Source organism: Pelobates fuscus, chromosome 9 (genome assembly GCF_036172605.1).
Source record: "Pelobates fuscus isolate aPelFus1 chromosome 9, aPelFus1.pri, whole genome shotgun sequence".
NCBI classification, from domain to species: Eukaryota; Metazoa; Chordata; class Amphibia; order Anura; family Pelobatidae; genus Pelobates; species Pelobates fuscus.
In genome coordinates, this window is record NC_086325.1 from 54,917,280 (window position 1) to 54,942,655 (window position 25,376).

Below are 25,376 nucleotides of genomic sequence, written 5' to 3' on the forward strand. Positions count from 1 at the left end.
TCTCATTAACCGGTTAATATCTGTATAAGCATCAAATTGGTCAACATTACAACTCGGAACAAATTTGAATCCTTTTCCCAAAATTTTCATTTGGTCATTGTTCAAAACTTTCTTTGAAAGGTTAAAGATTTTATCTCCTCATTATTTTTCCCCTTGGGTCTCTCCAATCTTTTTCCTCCCCTATTTCCCCTTCTTCCACCTCTCTGTATCTCCTTTATATGGGGACCGGAGTTTTTTCTAGGGATTCGTCCCAACGTTCCTCTAAAAAAGGGGTACTCCTCTTTTTTTCTATTTGATTCATGGGTTCAAACCAGTTTGATGTGGGGATGTCTCTCCTCTCTCTGGTAGACATTCTTTGGCTATAATCAGGATTTTTATTTTTGTAATTATAATGATTTCTTTTTTTATGATCATAGTTTTGAGAGACTGTTTGGGTTTTAAGGCTCTGAGAGACATAGTAGTTGTTAGTTCCTTCCCTTCGTTTTTGTCTTCTAACCTCTGTCCATTCTGACGCAGAATTATATGCTTTTGATGGTCTATTTGGGATTTGATTAGGGACATAATTATTCCTAGAATATTTCCTTTCATTTTGTTGATTTCTATCTCTAGATTTTAGTTTCCCTTGATTAAAATTGAAATGTATTTAGTTTTTTTTCTAACATTATTAGTTGCATAATCATTAATATCTCGTTGATATTTTTTCTTTTTATTGGTAATGATCATGGATTCCAATTTGTCTAATTTACCAATAATTGGGTCAGAGATTAATTCAAAATCCCTAGTTCCATATAATTTCAAATGGATTTCTTTAATGATTTTATCCAAAACTTCTAGATTCCTTTTCCTTTGTTCAACTATAATCTGCATCATGGTTATCGAGAAGGACTCTAAAGCCTTTTCCCATATATCCATGAATCTTTTGTCATCCCTATCAAACGTGGGATATTTGGTAAAGCGGAGTCCCCTAGGGGTTATTTGGTCACTTAAATACTTTTCCATCGTGAATACTTCCAACTTAATTTTTAATTCTTTAGTTAACAATTTTTCCAATAATATACAAATTTCTTTCAAGTTATCAGTAATTATATATTTTTCTGGAGTTTCAACCTCTATCTCTTGGAAAATTTCATCTGTCCATCTTTGCATTTTAGCTCTTTTATATATATAAGTTGTATAGCTATTCCCCCTAATCTAATGATATATTTTTTCTTTCCCCTCTGCTTTTCACTATTTAGAAGGTTTTATGTTAAATGTTTCTATTCCTACGTGTTTAAATAAATGTATCTGTTAAGGACGGGCAAATAAGAGACTGTAAAGACTTTTTAAAAATGGCGCCGACAATATTTCCGGTATACAGCGCCGGAATGATGTCATGACGTGCGGGACACGTCGAACGCCTTCAGATGACAAAAGCGGAAGAAAACGAATACGAACACCGCGAAAAAGGGCGCCAATCTTTTCAAAGCATATAAGGAGACATTGGAGATGAACACAGCACCACTTAAGAAAGGCTTTCCTGCCGAAACTCGTCGTGGTATTTCTTATGGACAATTTTTATCTTGTATTTGCATTTTATATTTTTGAGTTTATATCAAATAAATAATTTTATTTTGATTTTGCATCCTGGAATAATTGATACAACACATCCGGGGACAACTCATCTATATTATCCACAGCAATACAAGACGTCCAGCTTAAAGATTTTTCATCTCCTATACAAGTTCATAGTCTGAGTCAGCTTTCATAAGTGACTCAGAACCATGTGAGTGTAACCTTTTACCAAGGTAATTTATTTATTCAAGACAATATTACCCTATGTCTCTTCTCTTTTATGTTTTATTGTTTTAGATATATACCAAGGACAGTACTGGTAATAATATAAAATTGCATGTATTGAGTGCTGTCACCAATTTTACTTTTTTGGATGGATTTAAAACTAACCCAATCAGAGTGCTTTGTGTCATTTTACACAGCGTGGGAAAGTTCTTTGGAATTTTCCCACGCTGTGTAAAATGACAAAGAGCACTCTGATTGGCTTAAACCAGCCAATCAGAGTGTTCTTAGCCTAATTGCAGGGCGTGGCAAGGCTTCATAAGCCTTCCCCCGCCCTGCAGAGCTCAGCTTGCGCGGAGCCCTCCATGGGTGAAGATGGATTAATTTTTTTAGCGTTGGGTTTTTTCTTTTTTATCTGGATTTTTTTTGCGCACGGGTTTTTTTATTTTATTTTAAATGCGACGGGTATGATGGCTTTTTATTTGCCCTTTTTTGGGGCTGAAAAATGAAGATTTTAGAAAAAAGAAGACATCAAATGGTAAGTTGAATTTTTCTTTACAGGTTAGTTATTTTATTCCCTCCTCACTATTGTTTAGGGTGAGGGGGTAGGTAGGGGGTAACTTTTTTGGGGTGGGGGGGAACAGTAGGTCCCCCCTCATTATTTTTATAGCCCCCACCCACCGCGCAGGGGTAGGGGCGGGGGGAGGACAGTAGGTCCCCCCGTTGTGATTTATGGACCCCACCCACCACACAGGGGTGGGGGCCGGGGGGAGGAGAGTAGGTCCCCCCTCATTATTTTTATGGCCCCCACCCACCGCGCAGGGGTGGGGGCCGGGGGGGAGGACAGTAGGTCCCCCCTCATTATTTTTATGGCCCCACCCAACGCTCATGGGTGGGGGTGGGGGGGAGGACAGTAGGTTACCCCCATTGTTATTTATGGCCCCCACCCACCGCACAGGGGTGGGGGCCGGGGGGAGGAGAGTAGGTCTCCCCTCATTATTTTTATGGCCCCCACACACCACGCAGGGGTTGGAGGCCGGTGGGGGAGGACAGTAGGTCTCCCCCCTCATTATTTTTATTCCCCTATATAACAATGTTTGGTATTTAGTGAATATTCCCCTCTATAACAATGTTTGGCATTTAGTTAATTTTCCCCTATATATTCCCCTGTATAACAATGTTTGGCATTTAGTGAATATTCCCCTATATATTCCCCTGTATAACAATGTTTGGTATTTAGTGAATATTCCCCTGTATAACAATGTTTGGTATTTAGTGAATATTCCCCTGTATAACAATGTTTGGCATTTAGTGAATATTCCCCTATATATTCCCCTGTATAACAATGTTTGGTATTTAGTGAATATTCCCCTGTATAACAATGTTTGGCATTTAGTGAATATTCCCCTGTATAACAATGTTTGGTATTTAGTGAATATTCCCCTGTATAACAATGTTTGGCATTTAGTGAATATTCCCCTGTATAACAATGTTTGGTATTTAGTGAATATTCCCCTGTATAACAATGTTTTGCATTTAGAATTAAAAAAAAAAAAAATAATAATAATAAAAAAAAACGAATGCAGCTTTCGAATGAATCTAAAATGGATGCTGTCCAGGAGGAGGGAGGGTCTGCTGCTGATTGGCTGGAATGTGTCTGCTGACTGTGAGGTACAGGGTCAAAGTTTACTCAATGATGGCGAATAGGGGGCGGACCGAACATCGCATATGTTCGCCCACCGTGGCGAACGCGAACAAGCGATGTTCGCCAGGAACTATTCGCCAGCGAACCGTTCGGGACATCACTACTTGGCAGACATCTGTAACCCTATTATAAAAATAATATTTTTTATAAATTAAATAATCATGTATATCCCCTAATGTTAAGTGCTCATCTTCAGCTCACTTAAATCACACTCCTAGGAACGTAAAGGACTAAGAATCTTTTCGGAAGAGTAAAGATGAAGCCACCAATTAACATTGTTGTTTGTTGTTGGATATACATATATGTGTGTGTGTGTGTTTTTTGTTTTGTTGTATTGGTATGAATGCCACCAGATTTCATAATGATGCCCATAAGAATGTGCTAATTTGTCTCACCTATGGCATATAAAAATGTTTTGCTTCTATGCTTATATTTCAGGCTAGTCTGAAAAATTACAAGAAAAGGGATATTAAATGGTGTCTAAAGGAAGAATGAATAAATGAGAGTGAATAATCAAAAAGTCGAAACATCCATACCGTATATACTCGAGTATAAGCCGAGTTTTTCAGCACATTTTTTGTGCTGAAAACCCCCAACTCGGCTTATACTCGAGTCAATTGTCTGTATTATGGCAATTTGCATTGCCATAATACAGACTGAGGGAGAGGGGGCTGGCAGAGATCGTTACTTACCTCTCCTGCAGCTCCTGTCAGCTCCCTTCTCCTCTGCGCCGTCCGTTCAGCACCTCGGTCAGCTCCCAGTGTAAGTCTCGCGAGAGCCGCGGCTCTCGCGAGACTTACAGTGTGAGCTGACAGAAGAGCTGAACGGACGGCGCGGAGGAGGAGAGAGCTGACAGGAGCTGCAGGAGAGGTAAGTAACGATCTCTGCCAGCCCCCTCCCCCCCCCCACTGAACTGCCAATGCTGGACCACCAGGGAAGGAGCCCCCCTCCCTGCCATGTATCAAGCAGGGGGAGGGGGGACGAAAAAAAAAAAAAAAATAATAATAATAAGAAATAATAATGAAAAAAATATATTAAAATAATAAAAAATAATAAATAAAATAATAAAATTGCCCACCCCCCCACCACTGCAACACACACACACACACACACACACACACACACACACACTGTACACACACACACACACACACTGCACACATACACACACTGCACTCATACACACACACTGCACACATACACACACACACTGCACTCATATACACACACACACTGCACTCATATACACACACACTGCACTCATATACACACACACACACACACACACACACACTGCACTCATATACACACACACACACTGCACTCATATACACACACACTGCACTCATATACACACACACACTGCACTCATACACACACACACTGCACTCATACACACACACACTGCACTCATACACACACGCTGCACTCATACACACACTGCATTCATACACACACACTGCATTCATTATACACACACTGTAAATAAATATTCAATTAATATATTTTTTTTAGGATCTAATTTTATTTAGAAATTTACCAGTAGCTGCTGCATTTCCCACCCTAGTCTTATACTCGAGTCAATAAGTTTTCCCAGTTTTTTGGGGTAAAATTAGGGGCCTCGGCTTATATTCGGGTCGGCTTATACTCGAGTATATACGGTAATTTATTTGTATGTATCTCAGAACCGTGTTCTACACACTAAATTGCCATGTTTTACACTTACTCCTGTGTATGTAACCTATTTTTCATTACCGTGCTATTATTTAAAAAAAAAATAATTCTTGGAAGTGAAGGTATTAAAGGAAGATATATTTGTTTAATGTTTTTAAGGATCTGAAGCATATCTCAATTTTAAAATTTTAAAGTTTGTCCCTCTCTCTCCAACGTCCTTAAATAAAATCATTTGTTTTTGACTGTTTAGCCTTAAAGGAGCACCATAGTGTTAGCAAACGTATTCCTAATGCCATAGTCTAATCTATTTAAATCATTGGGTCCCCATAAATGAAGTAAATAAAGCAATTTATGTATCTTTACACCCATAGGGAATCCCTGGGAGGCTAGTGTGCATGCTTGGCATTAGAGCCTTATTTTGCCGTCAGGAAGACAGGAAGAGTTGTGTTAACCCTGCAATAATATGATTACTGTATCTACAAAACGACATTGTTTTACATTGCAGAGTTAAAGCTAAAGGGCCACTTCACCCAGACCACTTCATTGAGATGAAATGGTTTGGATGTCATTAGTAGTCCTTTAACTGTCCCTTTAACTGAGTTCCGTTCAAAGCTAGCTAGTTTGGTTTTATGGGTAATTTAGTAATGATCACATTTTAATGAAATCCATCAAATTGTGCACACAGATCTCATTTTACTGTTCTAAATAATGAAGTCAGTTTTAAAATATATTAAGAGGATATGATATGCATGACAATTTTAATAATTTTTATAAATAAAAATACATATTTCTGAATGGTAATATGCCTTGTTTTATACATGAGTATCAAAGAATCGACTGTTCATGTTCCATTCTTTAATACAATACAAATTAATATGAAGGTAACATTGTTAATATGTGTGAGCGAAAATTCATGTATCTCCCACCTTCCCAGTCTGTTTATCTCTAAATAATGATTTAACTGTCTATCTATTTGTATAATTTAATAGTGTGATTACTTATTTCAATGTTTTTTAAATTATACATTTTTGTTAAAAAAACATTTGATTTCCTTATAGCGTTTTTGTAGACATGAGCATATATTTTATAATGTGGGTGTTCAATGCATTTGTTTAGCTGCTGGTGTACTTATCCTGAATATTTTCATTCTTCTTGCCATTTTGAGCTGCATTGTAAAAAGAGGTGAGTGGGTGCACGACTGACTCAGAGCACAGTTGGTCACAAGACTGTACACCTGCAATAGCCATTCTAGGAATTGTGTGTCTGTAACTAACATAACGTAATGTAACGAGTGGACTTAAATGGGTTATCCGGGTTTTAGTCAACTGTTCAACTCTCTTCACTTTATGCAAAGAACAAGGTTTACTTATGCCTGTGTTACTAATATTGAATGTTGAATATAGAATGTTGGGTTATAATAGAATAATTCCCACCACGGGAAGGAGTGGTGAGAAAAGAACTCTACTACCCCATACTTCACGGGATGGTAGTAGGCTACATTATATTATAGGATGGGGCTTTCATTAATACCGAAACAAAATACACAGAGATATAATTTTGGTAGAGGTAAAGATAGTATATAAGTAGTTAATTCTGATCAAATGGGATGAGTGAGGTCGATAGTTATGACACATTCAGTACTCCGTGCATTAGACTGTAACCATGTGCAACTACACACTTAAATTACAACGAACACAAGATTCCATTCATTTTATCACCAGTGAAGTAGGCTAGAAAAACACCCATTTTCTGTTGGATCTAACAGTATCTCCCAAGAGGCAAAACCTTTAAGACCACCAAGCAGAACTTTGGTTTTGAATGGTTCAGATATAGCAAGCTGAAATATTGATTTGCTCAACATCACTACACCGCTCAGTACTTGGACCTCTTTCATAAAGTATTACAATGCATCTCCACTGCTCCTAAATCCAGTCCTAATAATATAGTCTAACATACTACCCAACATTATGACAGCTGACTATTGGACGGTTGATAGATAGGGGGCATATATAGGGCATGCAAGTGACATCAGTAAGGGGAGAAGGTTATTAATCACAGTGTCCTGTTCTGAAAAATGTTGCAAAGCACCAAACAATCTGCAATGCTCTCTTTCACATCGTTCCTCCAGTTTACGAGCATGATACTTTGATAAATATCCCACTTTGTGACAACGCTACAAAGAATGGGACAAGCATTTGAGACCGGCAGTTGAAAAGGTCATTTTTAATTGGGCTAGAGCATAGAGCCCATATGTACATCTGATCAAGCTTGTATAATTATAGTTATTGTGTTTATTTGTGCTAGGAAGGACATTCTTGCATACGTCTGTAGTGGGAAAATAAACAATTTGGTGCTGTATTATTATTATTATTATTATTATTATTATTATTATTATCGCCATTTATATAGCGCCAACAGATTCCATAGCGCTTTACAATATTATGAGAGGGGTGATTTAACTATAAATAGGACAGTTACAAGAAAACTTACAGGAACGATAGGTTGAAGAGGGCCCTACACAAACAAGCTTACAGTCTATAAGAGGTGGGGTACCAAACACATTAGGACAAGAAATAGCAATCAAATAAGGTGGGGGAGAAGCAGAGCTGGAGGAGAGAGTAGAGTGCTGCCCTTTAGGAGAGAGGTATGTGAGATAGAGATTAGTCTGGGAGGCCATAAGCTTTCCTAAAGATATGGGTTTTAAGGCACTTCTTAAATGATTGAAAAGTAGGGGAGAGTCTGATGGTGGTAGGCAGGCTATTCCATTGGAAGGGAGCCACCCACAAGAAGTCCCGCAAGCGTGAGTTGGCCATACGGGTGCGAGCAGCGGACAGGAGAAGGGCAGAGCGGAGAGACCGAGAAGGGGCATAACTATGGATCTGTGATGAGATATTAGAGGGGCTAGAATTGTTCAGATCTTTATAGGTATGGGTTAGCACTTGAATTGACTCCTATAGGATACAGGAAGCCAATGTAGGACTGACGTGAGGTGTGAGAGGACGTGAGGTGTGAGAGGACCGACTAGAGAAGAAAATATGTCTGGTGGCAGCATTCAATACAGACTCTAGAGGGGCAATACGGCTTCTGGGAAGACCAATCAGGAGAGGATTACAATAATCCATGCAGGAAATTACTAAAGCATAGACAAGCTCCTTGCTGGCATCTTGTGTAAGAAAGGGGCGGATGTGGGCTATGTTTTTAAGATGGAATCTACAGGACTTGGCAACATACTGGATGTGAGGCTCAAAGGTGAGGCCAGAGTGAAGTATAAGACCAAGACAGTGCGCTTGCGAGGATGGACTTATGTGGATACCACTAACTTGAAGGGAGAGTGAAAGTGGAGGATCACTATTTGGGGGAGGAAAGACAGGGAGCTCAGTTTTAGAGAGATTGAGTTTCAGAAAGAGGGAGGACATCCAGTCAGAGATGGAAGATAGGCAAGCAGTGACACGTTGCAGGACAGCAGGGGAGAGATCCGGGGAGGAGAGATATATCTGAGTGTCATCAGCGTACAGGTGGCAGTGGAATCCAAAAGAGGCAATAAGTTTGTCAAGAGAGGCAGTATAAAGAGAAAATAGAAGAGGACCAAGGACAGAGCCTTGGGGGACTCCAACCGAGACAGGACGAGGGGAGGAGGTATCATTAGAAAAGGAGACACTGAATGAGCATTGGGATAGATAAGAGGAAAACCACGAGAGGACAGAGTCACAGAGACCGAGTGATTGAAGAGTTTGAAGAAAGAGAGAATGATTAACGGTGTCAAAGGCAGCAGAGAGGTCAAGAAGAATTAGTATGCAGTAGCGGCCTTTAAATTTAGCTGTGATTAGGTCGTTAGTGATTTTGATAAGAGCAGTCTCAGTAGAGTGGAGAGGGCGGAAGCCAAATTGAAGAGGGTCAAGGAGAGAGTTGCCATTGAGGAAGTGAGATATACGGGCAAAGACAAGTCTTTCTAAAAGCTTTGAGGAAAACGGGAGCAGGGATATGGGATGCCAGTTAGAGGGGGAGGACGGGTCAAGAGATGTTTTTTCAGGGTAGGTACTACAGTGGCATGTTTAAGGTCAGCACGGACAATGACAAAAGAGAGAGCAGTTGAAGATGTGTGTTAAGGAAGACACAAGGCAAGGGGAGAGAGATCTGATAAGGTGAGATGGGACAGGGTCGAGCGGGCAAGTGGTGGGGCAAGAGGAAAGAAGAAGCACAGCCACCTCTTGTTTAGTAGCCGGGGAGAAAGTCTGAAGGGTAGGAAAGGCATGATCTACTGTTTATTGATTTTCAGAGTTGCTTGCATTTAGAACTGGTGAACACTTTCAAAAATAAATCCTGGATTGATATATATATATATAAACCATGTTTTTTTTAATATATAAAAACCATGTGTACACATTTAATATTTTTTTATTATATTTACTTTAAACATCTATTTATATAAAAGAGATTACAACTAGCAATGTAAATGCAAAGTGGTATCATCAATTTCTATATAGGAGAATGTCAATAAGTTGATTGAAGCTGAACATTTGCAGCATAAGTAAAACACAAACGAAAATTATTTCAAAGATTTAAACGAAGATGAATGTGTAGGACATTACAAACTGTATATGTAACATTTTCAATTTAAAAAATCAATGATTGGTAATTGCAATAATAAAAGTTCAAGCAAAAAATGCCTTTCTTCTTATTGTTTTTACATATGGTTAATCTGGTAGCCTTAATCTGACACAAATGTAAGCATATCAGCTGTCAAATATCTAAAATATTTGAATTACATATGAACTAGTTTGTAAATCCAAAGTCATTAAAGGGGAACTGTCATTTTCCAGATTTTTTTATATTTATGTTATATATTTCCTGATGCCCAATGAATAGCAGAGCTGTTTTGTGAGGTGAGAAAAACACAATTTAATATGGAAATTCAAACCACTGTATTTACCTTGAACTGAGTGCATCCATCTTGGCTTTCTGTCAGGCTCAGACTGACCATAAGGTATATTGGGCAAATGACCGCTGGGCTGGTATGTCTTTCCCCACTTTCTGTGACTACGAATAATGAGGAATATATTTAGAAAACTACTATTTACTGCAGACAGTCAGTTATGAAGGAGCCACTCATTGCCTCCATTAAATTTCCCTAATTACTGTAGAACTTATGTATGTGTGTGTGTTCTACAGGCTTGCACAAATGGATTCAGGTAACTTAAGGTGCCTGATGCTTGTAACCAGCAGAAAACTCCAGCAAGCAAGGAACGGTCAGCTCTCCTGGAGCTTTAAAGTAAAGTATAACTGCTATTTGTCTATTAGCTAAGTTTTGTTTTGAAGACCAAAGAGTGCTGACCGTTCATTGCTCTCTCGTTCTCTATCTCTCTCTCTCTTTTTCTCTCTCTCTCTCTAAACCAAAATGTTATAAATATAGCAGTGTATTGTAGCAATTTTTCCCCACCATAACTTTTTGGGTTTTTGCTTCACAAGTACTACCATGCCTCAATAGCAAGCCAGTAACCAACCTCATGCTGATGAGTTGCATTAACAATGAAACAGCTGTCCATGAGTGGTTCACTGGCTTTGCATATTTTCCCAAGTTGTGTTTCAAAGCTGTTGTATACAGCAAACACAGACTCAAAGGAATCCAGGTTTAAAATGGAATGAGGCAAACATTTTATTCTTTGTTGAACTAATTTGCATATACCCACCCAGAATCACTGCAAATTTGTGATTTCTGTGGGAAAATCAAGTCTTATGGCTTGACTGGTGTGCAGATTGTTGTTTAACATTGTATTGACTATTCACATTGTATTAGTATTTATTCAAAGTTATACTCTCACAAAATATTAACCTGACTTGAATTTACTTAAATTTATTTTTTCTTCCTCGACTGGTCAGCAATCCTTTTTTCATTGGGTTAAATTATGCTTTTAATGTTAAACCATGTGACTAAAAGAAAACTCTCTTTTTTCTCTCTGGTTGCAATGTGCCCACTGAAGAATGAGATAAAAATGACTGCAACTAATAGATAACAGCCCTACTGCTTGACTGCTTGTTCTCATTTTGGTTTATTGGTTTTGCTAGCTTCTTAGGGCCTAAGGCCTGAAATTCACAATCCGACTTCAGTCATGTTTGTCAGAAATGGCTTCCAAATGCAGATGGAGCGTTAGAATCCTTGCTCTGATGAGTACAAATCTATTTTTTTCATGAACAAATTCTTACTTTGCAGGAAAATATTATAGGCATCTTATGTACTATTAAAGGAAATAGTCCACATCTTTAAATAACAAAGTCCTCTGGTATGTATCATTGCAGAACACAATGCAGAGTGATGATAGGCAAGGGTAGCCAAAAGTCTTTCTGTTGTTCTTTCTTCTAGAATTCTCCGTATCATTTATTGCTTTCATTTAATTTACATCTAAAGTGATAACATTTCAAGATGACTTCCATGTAACCACTTGCAGGATCTATTCCTTCATCTGGACTGCAAAGCCCACCCCATTGTTAGGTGTCAAACCATTTTAGAAAGGTTTACTTTCTTACCTGGTGTCAGCTGCCACTGCTCCCTGCCTCCATTACTTGTTAGCTCATTGGCCAAGGGTAATCAGTTGATGCTATTAACCAACATGCTAGCTCTGCACTGCTTCCAGCTCTTACTGAGCAGTAGTGGAGACAGGTATCATTACCTGTAGACCCCAGGTAAGAAATAACTCCAATCTAAAATGGTTTGACATCTTATATTAAGGAGGGGAGCACCATGGTGCTTGGAGTCTTCCTTTAATTAGTTTTGCAGATTATAAATATCCCTAGTCTACAGGGACCCACCCCAAATAATCATATTACAAATAGACTGCAATTCTGACTCCAATCACTAAGGAGTATACATTTTTTCTTTTGTTTTAATATTTTACATTTATTTAATTGTTGCTAGTCTGGTCAATCTGATAATGTAGTATTGTTAGAACTAAATTCTACAACTACAAAATGAAAGCCTTAATTTTGTGTGCTATGTCCCACAGCTGATTCAAAGTGAAATGATCAGCAAATAAACTATTTAAATTACGTAATTCATCTAATTTATTCAATTATTCTATATTATTATCTAAAGCGGCGTTTCCCAATTGGTGTTCCGCGGAACACTAATTGGGGTTCCGCCAAAAAATGTGAAAAAAAAGGCTGCGGGTGGCAAGGGAGCAGTGAGCTCTGATTTCCCTGCTCAGCTCCCTCGCGCGCACAGCAGTGATGCCGGAGCCGGAATATGATGTCACTCCGGCTCCGGCATCACTAGGAGGCACGCAAGGGAGCTGAGCAGGGAGATCAGAGCTCACTGCTCCCTCGCCGCCGCCTCCACCGCTCACCTGTCTGCCAGACCTCCCGACCGCCAAGCTGCAGCCAGCCCCACTGGACCACAGGGACTTCATGCCAGCAGCCCCACTGGGCCCCATGGGCTCCATGCCAGCACTCCTAAAGGTAGGGGGGGCTGGGTGGAGTAAAGTGTAAAAAAAAAAAAATTGCATGTGTGTCTGTTAGGGAGTTTGTATGTGTTTGTGTGTTTGTCAGTGAGAGGGAATGTGTGCTTGTCAGTGAGTGAATGTGTTTGGCAGTGAGAATGTTTCTGTTCTTGTCAATGAGAGTGTATATGTGTTTGTATGTGTGTCTGTAAAAGAGTGTGGGTTTGTCATTGAGAGTGTATGTGTGTCTGTAAAAGAGTGTGTGTGTTTGTCAGTGAGAGTGTATGTGTGTTTGTCAGTGAGATTGTATGTGTGTCTGTCAAAGAGTGTGTGTGTCTGTCAAAGAGTGTGTGTGTTTGTCAGTGAGAGTGTATGTCAAAGATTGTGTGTGTCTGTCAAAGAGTGTGTGTGTCAGTGTGTGTATCTGTGTCAAGGTTTGTGTATGTGTCACTGTGTGCATCTACGTGTGTGTGTATGTGCCAGTATGTATCAGTGTGTTTGTATGTGCCTGTGTGTGTGTATCTGAGTTTGTCAGTGTGTATCTGTGGGTGCAAGTGTGTGTACATCACTGAGTGTGTGAGTGTGTGTGTGTGTATTTGTGAGCCAAGGTGTGTGAATCTGTGTGTTAGTGTGTATCTGTGTGCCAGTGTGTGTGTATATCTGTGTGTCAGATACATATACACACTGACACACAGATACACACACTGGCGCATACAAACACAGATAAACACACCTTGACACACACCGGCACATGCAAACACAGATACTCACACCTTGACACACAGATACATACATACACAGATACACACTGTGTATCAAGGTGTGTGTATCTGTGTGCCACTATCTGCCAGTGTGTGTATCTGTGTGTCAGATTCATAAACACTGGCACATACAAACACAGATACACACACCTTGATACACAGACACATACAAACACAGATACACAGACTTTGAAACTGACGCGCACACCTTGACACACAGATACATACATACATACACACACACAGATACACACTGTGTATCAAGGTGTGTGTATCTGTGTGCCACTATCTGCCAGTGTGTATCTGTGTGTCAGATTCATACACACTGGCACATACAAACACAAATACACACCTTGACACACAGATACACACACACACACACTGTGTGTGTATCTGTGTGTCTGATATACAACTGACACATACAACAAAAGTACATACGTTATCCTTAACATAAACACTAGACAATTCACTTTCGATTCCTTCACTAAAGGTGGAATTGTCCAGAACACAAACTGAATCCAAAACAAATTTCAATTTTTAGGTTAAAATAACTGGACTGAATTATAACCGATATCAAGAGTATTTCCAGATTGGCTTCTGTGGCCTAAAACATTACATTTTCATTAAATATACTTTGAATTCCTGATAAGTCACTAAAGTCCGAATGGCTTTTACCTAATGGGGAAAAACGATCCAGCTGCATACGGGGCCATTCGGACTGCAAAATCCTGGCATTTTTTACACTATTTAACAAGTTTGTAATTCATGCAGCAAATGGTTCTGAATTTGGTCTGGATTTTAGCTTTCATTTTGGCTTCAATTCCTGAAATCTGGCCTGGTTTTTAAAAGAGCAGCTGGCAGCCAGTGGGCACATAGTTAAAACCATTGGCACTGCGAGAGTTAATTATGTGATCTGCTACCTTATTGACCATCATAGGCTTTTTTTATTTATTTGTAAACCTTTTTTTTTTAATTGTGGTTGCATTCGGTTGCAGAGTTAAAAAAACTGATGATTTGTGAATATTCAGAATCCTATACTTTGTATGAATTAGGACAATTGCTGAAGATTTGGCCCTAAACAAAAGCCTAGTTGGAATTCAGCCAGAATTCTATGCTTTTTACCGGGTTTTGTCAATGTTTTTTGTGAATAACCTGGACTGCAGTATTTACCTTTGTAGTTTTTATTTGTAGCTCATGAAATCTACTGATATAGAAATACAATGTAAACCTAGTATTTTCTGAGGAAGTTATGCTGGAGGATGCAAGGACATATTTATATTTGCTAGTGATCTCATAAGCATAACACATTCAGATAAAATAGTAACAAACGCAGATAGAGCTTCTTAGCGTGTGTGTATCATCTACCTGGAATACAGTGGTGGAAATATAGTACAGGTGAACTGGTGGGTAAAACATTTTTCTCCTCCCCCATAGAGCAGTGGTGACCAAAAAGGTAAATCTCAAGTGTTGCACTACTCTGACAATGCTTTGTCAGTTGTACATTTACCATTTGCATATCCTTCTATTGTAAGTGTTTGCCTGTATGTGAATGTAGGTGTGTTTTTGTATGGAGTATGTCTGTGTGAATGTTTGTGTATTTGTGTATAAAGCTGATGTTAGAATGTAGGTGTGTTTTTTTGTGTAGTGTTGTAGTTTGAACACAGGGATGTGGTTTTTGCGGTGCAAATTTTTTAATGCAGTGTTGTGTTTGTGGGTTGTGTAGGTGTTTGCAGGCAAGACTGTTTTTGTGTACAGTGTTAATGTTTAAATGCAGGAGTGTGTTTCTCTTTAATACTGGCATTTAAATGCAGAGGTATTTTTATTGTAGTGTCAGTGTTTGAGTGCAGCAATGTGTTTGTGTGTAGTGTTAGTGTATGTATACACATACACATACAGACCTGTTATAAATCTAATTGTATTACACGTTTCTAACACCTATGCATGGTTGTTTTCTGAAGCAGTTGTAAGTCTAGTTGTGATTTACAAACATACAGGATGATCAGTGTGTCAGAAAGTAGAAACCACTTATAAATATCCTCTAGAATGTAAGCTCATGGAGCAGGGCTCTCCACCCTTCTGTTCCTGTACGTCCAGTTGTCTGGTTACAATTACATGTCTCTTAGTCTACCCATTGTACACCGCTACGGAATCTGATGGCACTATATAAATAATAAAATAATAATAAAAATAAGAATAATATCTAAATAGCACGAGTCAATGATTATTAAAGGGTTACTTCAACCCTTAGCAAATCTATATTTTTTTTATTTTTTTTACTGAAAATGTCCTATAGGGCATTACTTTTACTTGTCCCCCTCTTTAAAATCAGAAGAAAAAGATTTTTTTACTTACCTTAATCCAGCACCAGACAAAGCTACTAGCGCTGCTCTTTCACACCTCATCCTGATGTTGTCCGGCATGTGCGGCTGTTCCTGGCACACAGGTAAAATTACTCTGGATGTGCAGTGTTTCAAGTAAAAACACTGCACATCCAAGCTCCTATTGCTAAAGCCACTCCAAATCACTGAAGTGTTTATGGTGGTTGGAGTAACCCTTTAAGGATTGATTGATTGATTAATTAATATTTCAGTGAACTGCATGGGGACCCCTGTATTGTTTGGCTGCTTAGGCTTGTAAAAGGTCAATGATCTTAGCCTGAAATTTAGGCTAATGGATTGTCTGGTCCGTATGCGGGTGTAAACATTCTAAATTATAGAGTGACCTAGAACCTACCTAGAAAATATAATTCAAGAATCTTTACAAATATAAGCCTGTGAGTCCTAATAATTTATACTAAATATGCAATTTTAATTAAACATTGTTCCTCTTATATTTAAACAGTTTCAGAGTCTATCAATAACAGTAGCAACAAGATATTGAAGTTCTAAACAGTAAAATAAGTTAATTAATTTAGAAAATAAATCTGAGTCCTTGGAACGTGCAAACATTATATCTTTAATTACTGTGCCATGGAATAAACAAGATAATCATGTGATTTCCCCAATCTCCGAGTTAGGTCTTTTCCAATTAAAGTACCTTAATTATGTCTCGGAGGAAATGAACTTTAGATTTTCTAGATGTAATCTTTTAAAATTAATATTTGTCATAACATAAGTGATACTTTTTACTTTTGACATTATTGCGGGAAATTTATATTCAAAATGCCTCTCTGCACTTTAAGTAGATTAACAAATTAATGAATGTTCTTGAGCCCCATAACAAGGAAAATGAGAATTTGAAGTGGGAGTAGAAAAAGTAAAGTGTGTTTCAGCTACAATAAGCAAACAAAATTTGTTGACATGATAGCATACTAATATTTAAAATGAGGCGAGAACTATGCCAACCATTGAAAGCAATCTACCATTTATTTTTCTTTAACAATACGCCAATTAAACATGTTTGCTTTTGGATTGCTACTGATATGTGGTGGTATTTGTGTTAATGTAAAAGTATTATCATTGCTAAATGATTAAATGTATTATTATTATTTTTAAATATTATTGTTTTTCGATCTTATGAGTATTTTGATTTTCTCAGACTATGGGGCATGTAAAACATACTTCAAGAAATGTGCATCACAGTATAGTACATTTCAGTAACAATTATAAAAACCTATTTCACATATAGGTAACTTACACTTTATAGAGCCTGAAGACTCAGTTGTAGTGTGAACGATGTTGGTGCCCCTTAAGGTGTCAGGCATTACATCTTATTGGTACAACAATACCCGTAGGTAAACAAAAGAAGATCATAGTATAAACTGTAATTTGTATATCTCAATAAATAAAATCTACAAACTCACATGGTCCTATGTGGAAACCGTGTCACTTTTCAGCATGGGAAACATCCCACCCCTCATTTATCCCTGTATGTGGAATTGGCACACTGCAATGAGACAAAGATAAAAATTAAGAGGAAGACAATCACATGTGTTTTGTGATATATTTTAAGTTACACTTTTTATGCAATAAAGTGTATTCATTAAACAGAATAAATTGGGTTGGGTTTGAACCAATCCTATCAGCAGGATGGCTGTATCAGAATTCATATATTGCGCACAGAATGCTTCATGCATTAAAATAGTATTTCTAGTCATTGTTTTTTTCTGCTTCTTGGAATATCCATTAAATACATCTTCAACGTCTGTGCCTTTTAACAAGATTCTCGAGGAAATTATGTGGATTTCTCACAAAAATACACTCTGCACAGATTTTCCTTGTAGCAAAAGGCAAGCACAGTTAAAGAACCCTCCAAAGCTCAGATAACTTGTGCATTAATATTTATGGTTGCTATGAGACATTTTTGGTTACCCAGTATTTGCTCTACTCTCTTTCTCACTGTCACAATACCTACGCGATTGGCACAGCATTCTGTTCTTGTTAATGCCACATGCGTTGATCGAGAGGAAGAGGACTCTGGGAAGTCCCTTCAGCAGTTATCTGTGTCATTCCTGTACATTATTCAAGCACTTTTGGGGGTTGCAGGAGTGATGTAGACCAATCACTGGGATCCAAATACTATTTATAACTTTTTAGACCCACAATCTTTGCCCTGTCGTGATTTCCTCGTTTCCCGATCAGTGCATATAATTGAACTTTTCACTTTTTTGGGGCAATTGACTTTGGCTTTTATCTTGATGCTGTATACCTTTGTAATCCTGATCTGGCTAGTTTAGTTGATCTCTCACACTTTATTTGCTCAAATGTCTATTTCATCCATTGGTCATTCTCTACCACGTTGGTGCATGTCTACTGGGGACTTTATGGAGGGCTTGGCTTCAAGCATCAGTAGTTTTATATGATATGTTGTCTACGTCAATCGGTGAAAAAAAATACAAGATTACCAAAGGGATCTGCATGGTTTGCACAAAATAGTTACCTGATCACATTCACACCTCCCTCTGCTTCCGGTTTTATTGATATTATTCCCCCTTGAATGTATATTTAAAGGTCACAGCCATTTCCCACAGACATTTGTGATCAGAGTGCCCAGATATAGTATCATATCTCCCTTTTCTGGAACAGTGGAAATGTAAGGAAACAGAACATTGGAGGTCTGTGACTTTAGAGGCACATTTATCATCTCACTAAAGGACGGAAGATATACAGGAATTCCGATTTCTACTGCCAAACCCAGCGATCTGTCCCAGCGGTAGTTCTGTACCTAATGAAAGTGAATATTTGATTATAATACAAAAAGACAGCAAGTGAAATCTCCTTTGTAAGTTCACTAAGTTGCATGAAGTGTGCTAACAATGGATTTTTTAAATTTCCTTCCTAGTGGTTAAAATATGTAATTAATCCCCCCCCCCCTCCCCTTCTATCCCCAAAATAAAACTTTTTGCACTCAGATTGGATTATATTCAAAATTGTCCATTATGGTTTGCTTATTAACAGACTATATATGAGCAATCACTTGGGGAGAGAATGGTTCACAAATCGCTTTGTTATTAAGCTGCTGATTTAAGTTAAGAAGATTTGTAGAGATCAAGAATTGGGTTCCATCTCAGATGAAGTTTAAATAAACATAAGTTGGTTTTTAATTGCTTTATTCCTTGATATCTCTTGCACCCTGGAGAACATTCTATCATATCCACATGAAAATTTGTAAAATTTTATAATATATGTTAAATGCTATCATATTTCCCATAAGTGACAATAAAGAAATGTCAAAGAAAATAACTAGCAGCAAAATCGTAACAATGTATGCCAAATATTATGATCAAAGAGGGATTAATATGCAGTAATTTGCAGTAACCATTACAATCACAATGTTTATTTATTTTACAACTGATCACGTCAATGAAAAGAAATCTGCGTGAAAAATCCCTCACAGGGGAGTAAGTCTACAGATTTGTATCAACATTTGGAAGCTGTGTGTTTAGGATAAAGAAATTGTGCTTCAATTATCAACGTCCTGGTAACAAATATTGGAAGAATTGGGACAAAAGAGCCATTCTTAACTTATGAAAGGAAAAGGCCACTTTGCAGTTAATGGATTCCACTTTTTTGGCAAACAAGGCTACATTGTTTTGTATCTTTAGCAAGTTTTTTTGTGGAATGGCTGATAAGAACAAGTCAACTAACCCTAGATCCCATGAGAAATGTGCAAAAATACCATTATTAAACAAAAATGCATGCTCTTTTCATTCTTTAAATTACTATTTAAGTAACAGGGTGCTAAGCAACTCACAGACTGCCCGTAATAAAGTTAAAGGGACATGTTAGATCCCTCCCGAAAGCACTTTAACTTGCTGAAGTGCTTTAAGTGTGAAGAGTGTGTTTAATTTTACAAAAAGTGCAGATTCCAAAAGAAATTAGAACTTTTATAAATTAACCGTGTTACACCCCGGTGGCTGTCAATAGGACAACTGGTCCTGTTACTTCCTGGTTGCTTAACTCAGTGGAGCTTAACTCATAAGGCGGGAAATTACCCACAGCACCGGTCTTGCAAAGACATCCCATTGAGCTACATTAGGAAGTCTGTGATTGGGCAGCCACAGAAAATATGTGGAAAAGAGGAAGGCTTGCAAAGACCGCAAACAAAAAAATCTGTGGCTTTTGCAAGCTGTTATTAGATATACCACCAAAAAGCACATAAATAAATGCATAAATGGTTTCATTTGGGGTATATCTACTAAACGGTAATTTTTATACTTGTTTAATATTTGAGAGTAGAGTGTACCTTTAAATGGAGAAATAAAAAAAATCAATGCATAATATATGTAGAAAGAAATTCTATTTCTATATCAGTCCAAAAAAAGTTTGAAAAAAATGTTTTGGACCCAATATGTAATGCTAGCAAAATCACTTTTTCACTCATTTTAGTTACATTTACATTTCTATAAATGTTTCTGCAATTACACTGCTTCATTAAATGTATGTGAGAAAATTTGCACTGTCACGTGACATGCATGTATACAAACGCCCCCCTAGCCAATCAGCCTCCACTCATAGAGATTCATTGAATCAATGCATTTCTATGAGGAGCGTTTAGCGTCTCCATGCAGAGCGTGGAGAAGCTAAATGGCAGTGTGCAGCACTGACCTAGGAAAAACCCTGCAGGGACATACTATGCTCAACCGAACAACTACATTAAGCTGTAGTTGTTCTGGTGACTATAGTGTCCCCTTAATGATGATGCTTATAAGTAATGTAAAAGCCTTTATTTATTATATGTATTTATTTTATGTGGGATCAGGGCCGGCGCCACCTGTAAGGCGACCTAGGCAGCCGCCTAGGGCGCAACTTATCAGGGGGCGCCGGATCCCTGTCCCCGGTGCGCCTCCTCATGCTGCGCCGCCTGAGCGCTTTAACAAGCCCCAGGCGGCGCAGCATTGCTGCATGGAGGGCGGCCGGGTTTCAGTGACCGGCAGGAGGGAAGCGCAGAGCGCTCCCTCTTGCCGGTCTCTCCATGTAGCGTGGCCGGGCGGCGCGGAACCAGGGACAGGAACCTCTGTTTCCTGTACCCGGCCGCCGGCGGACTGAAGGGAAGCGCTCACTGAGTGAGCACTTCCTGTCAGTCCACCGGCGGCCGGGTACAGGAAACAGAGGTTCCTGTCCCTGGTTCCGCGCCACCCGGCCACGCTACATGGGCAGGAGGGGAGGGTAAGGACCATTATGGGAGGGGGGGTGGGGGGGGAATAACGGATCACTATGGGAGGGGGGGAATAACGGACTACTATGGGAGGGGGGGTGGGAATAACGGACCACTATGGGAGGGGGGGGAGGGGGGGAATAACGGACCACTATGGGAAGGGGGAATAACGGACCACTAGGGAGGGGAGGGGGGGAATAATGGACCACTAGGGGAGGGGAGGGGGGGAATAACAGACCACTAGGGGAGGGAGGGAGAGGGGAGGGAGGTGAGGACCACTGGGGGTGGGTAAGGGCCGGGGGAGGGAGGGGCTAAGGACCAGGGGGGTAAGGACCACGGCAGGGGTAAGGACCATGAGGGGGGGAAAGGACCACTAGGGGAGGGGAGGGAGGATAAGGACCACTAGGGGAGGGAGGGAGAGGGGGGATAAGGACCACTGGGGGTGGGTAAGGACCAGGGGGGGTAAGGACCAGGGGGGGATAAGGACCATGTGGGGGGGAAAGGACCACTAGGGGAGGGGAGGGAGGTAAGGACCACTGGGGGTGGGTAAGGACCAGGGGGGGGCTAAGGACCAGGGGGTAAGGACCACTGGGGGGAGAGGGGTAAGGACCATGAGGGGGGAAAGGACCACTAGCGGAGGGGAGGGAGGATAAGGACCACTAGGGGAGGGAGGGAGAGGGGGGGATAAGGACCACCGGGGTTGGGTAAGGACCAGGGGGGGTAAGGACCACTAGGGGAGGGGAGGGAGGATAAGGACCACTAGGGGAGGGAGGGAGAGGGGGGGATAAGGACCACTAGGGGAGGGAGGGGGTGGATAAGGACCACTGGGGTGGGTAAGGACCACTGGGGGGGGTAAGGACCATGAGGGGCGGTAAGGACCACTAGTGGAGGGGAGGGAGGATAAGGACCACTAGGGGAGGGAGGGAGAGGGGGGGATAAGGACCACTAGGGGAGGGAGGGGGGTGGATAAGGACCCCTGGGGGTGGGTAAGGACCAGGGGGTAAGAACCACTGGGGGGGCAGGGGTAAGGACCACTAGGGGAGGGGAGAGTAAGGACCACTAGAGGAGGGGGAGGAAGGACCACTAGGGGAGGGGAGGGAGGGTAAGGACTACTACGGGAGGGGAGGAGGGAGGAAGGACCACTAGGGGAGGGGAGGGTAAGGACCACTAGGGGAGGGGTGAGTCAGGACCACTGGGGGAGGGGGGTGAAGGAACACAGGGGGAACGGGGGTGGGAAGGTAAGGACCACTGAGGGAGGAGGAGGGGAGGTCCACTAGGTGTTTGGGAGAGGGAGGACCACTAAGGGGGGGAAGGACCACCAAAGCGGGGTAAGGAGGGAGGACTACTAAGGAGAGGGAAGGAGGGTAAGGACCACTAAGGGGGGGGGGAGATTACCACTAAGGGGGTGGTGGGAGTAGGGGAAGGTCTACTAAGGGGTTTGGGAGAGGGAGGACCACTAAGGGGGGGAGAGGGGAGTGAGAAGACCGCCAAGGGGGGACTGCAGAGGGACAGGGGGCCAAGGGAGAGCACTAAGTGACACACACACACACAGAAACATACAATGCATTCCTACTCACACACAATACATCCCTTACGTTCTCTTACATAATTAATGCACCCCTTACAGACACACACTGCATTCAATTACATACACAGAAACAAACCTTGCACCCCTTACACACACACACAGAAACATACAATGCATTCCTTACACGCAAACACACACTACATCCCATATAAACACACTACATCCCTTACACAAATTGCACACATAAAAAATCCCCAACTCATGGATGGGCCATGTAGGTGGATTTATGGGTGGGCATTGTAGGCGTATGCCCCCTGGGGGCCCAGACCTTGAGCTGTGTAAGGGGCCCTAAAAAATGGAGCTTCTTCCTGTTCGTTAATTGTTGTGAGCACTGTTAAAAACAGTGTCCAGAGAGCCTCTTCTACACCAGACCTGTGGAGCCAGACTGAGCCCATCATCAGCCTATTGTCCTCATCTGGTGGTAAGTAGGCAATCCAATATATTATTAGTGGCACTAATCTCTAATTTACCTCACATTAAATGGATACTATAGTCACCAGAAGCACTACAGCATAATGTAGTGGTTCTGGTGTCTATAGCCTGTGCCTGTAGGCTTTTTAATGTAAACACACTGTCTTTTCAGATAAAAGACACTTTGTGAAGACTGGCGTTGGCCCATATGGCAGAGCATATGGGCGGGGCATTGTGATGTCACATGGTGGGCAGGACATATGGGGGGGCGGCAAAATTGTTTTTGCCTAGGGCGGCAAAAACCCTTGCACCGGCCCTGTGTGGGATTATATGTATTTATTTTATATACATATATAGAACTCTAGTAGGGCAGTCAGGGTAAGTACATGTTCTTGATAAATTATGGATTCAAAGACAATAAGGGATTGGAGTCCATACTCCAATGGAACCTTCAAGTTGTCTCATAGACTGTGGATGACCTTTTCTTCTTGATAGAATCATTTTGGCATTAAATGTCCCATGTTTCAAAGAATTCAACAGTCCTGAAGCTGTTCTGTCTGTTTAGTGGGAAGAAGCAACAAGGTCATCGTCTGTATGGGAAGGTGGTCATACATCATGGTATATTTTAGTTTCTGAAACCACATTGACAAGCAAGGCTTACTTATCTCTTTTGTGACGACATTCATTCACAAAAAGGCATTTTACAACAATGTAGAAAACATTTTATCCCACATCCAATGCTGTAGCTATGCAATAATATTAAATGGTCAACATGATCACTCTGATATAAATCCTTTTATGTCTTCTTTACAGTCTTGTATTTACATGTCTTTTATTTTTCTCACTCTTTTATAAGGTGTCTTGTTTCTTAATATTTGTTCAGGAAATAAGGATTTATGTTTCCGACCAACTAAAAGCAGTGTATAACCTGTCACTGACAGCAATCCATTTGTGTAATAACACTGTCATTACTGTGTCCTTTTTACAATTTTAGTTAAAGTGTAGTTGTCATGCTTATATGACATAATGACTATATATGGAATATAAATTTCCATCTGTACATAGAGGAAAGGTAAGAAGGGAGAGGGATATAAAGTATATATTTTAAATAATAAAAAAACATACATATATATATTACTTTAATCTTCCACACACAATAACTCCCAACACATTCACAAACACACTGCACCCCACACACACTGCAACTCCCCGCACAGGCTGCACCTCTACAACACTGTGCATCACACACACACACTACTGCATTCCTCACACACTGCACCCCTCAATGCAAACTGCACTACCCCACACACTGCACCCTCCCCCACACATTGGACCCACACACACTGCACCCCCCACAAACATTGCACCCTTTACACACACCCACACACATTGCATCCCTCACACACTGCACCCCAACACAAACACTGCATCCCCCCATACTGCACCAAGCACACACACTGCACCCCTCACACAAACTGCACCCCATACACAATGCACCCTGTAAGCAAACTCATATTACATTCCCTAAACACACACACTTTTCAATCCCTACACACACTACATCACCTATACACATATACACTACAGGTCCTATGCACACTATGCCCCTTATACATACATACACTCTCCAGCCCCTTGCCAGCCATATTACACCACAAACACAACACAACTGAAACTGAATTTACACAAAACACTACACCACTATCAGCTCACTGTAGGTTCCAAACAGGTTGGTAGGTTCCAAACACATGTACAATACACTCTTCAGAAGGGCTCTGTGTATGGGCTGCCCTAGAAGAGCATTGAACCAAGATGTTCACTCTGAGAGGGGGCGTGCTTGTCATTGGTGAATGTCTGGGCTGAATTCTTTTCCCAGACTGGCCCTATTTTCAGGGAAAGTCTACTGCCCCCCATTAAATGTATTTACTCTCATCCCACCCCTTACCATGCTGGAGATTAGAAGGAACCATGAGATTTTGGTAATATATGGTCGTTCAAAAGAGAATGGCCTTGATTCTATATTATTGGAAAACCCCAGTCAAAAATTACCGATTGGATTCGGCAGATACTTTTATAGAATTTTGATAAAAGAGAAGAAACATAAACAATGTTCTGTTTCTTATCATCCGTTGTAATTTGGGCCCTGGTTGTATTGGGATTGAACTGGACTATTATCTCAATTGCTAAATCTATATTTTACATTTAAAAGAGAGTAGATAAAGATTTTTCCAATGTTTTATTCCACATAGTAATTTTAAAAAAGTGACAGTTGCCCTGTATTGAATCTCAAGTAGAAATGTTATGAATAGACACCTATGTATTAAATGTGGTGGTCAGACTGTTTATTAAAGGAACACACCAAACACCGTAACAACTGCAAGTACTGAGTGTTCCTTTAACCCCTTAATGCCACGGGGCGTATTATGCTGCCCTGGAAA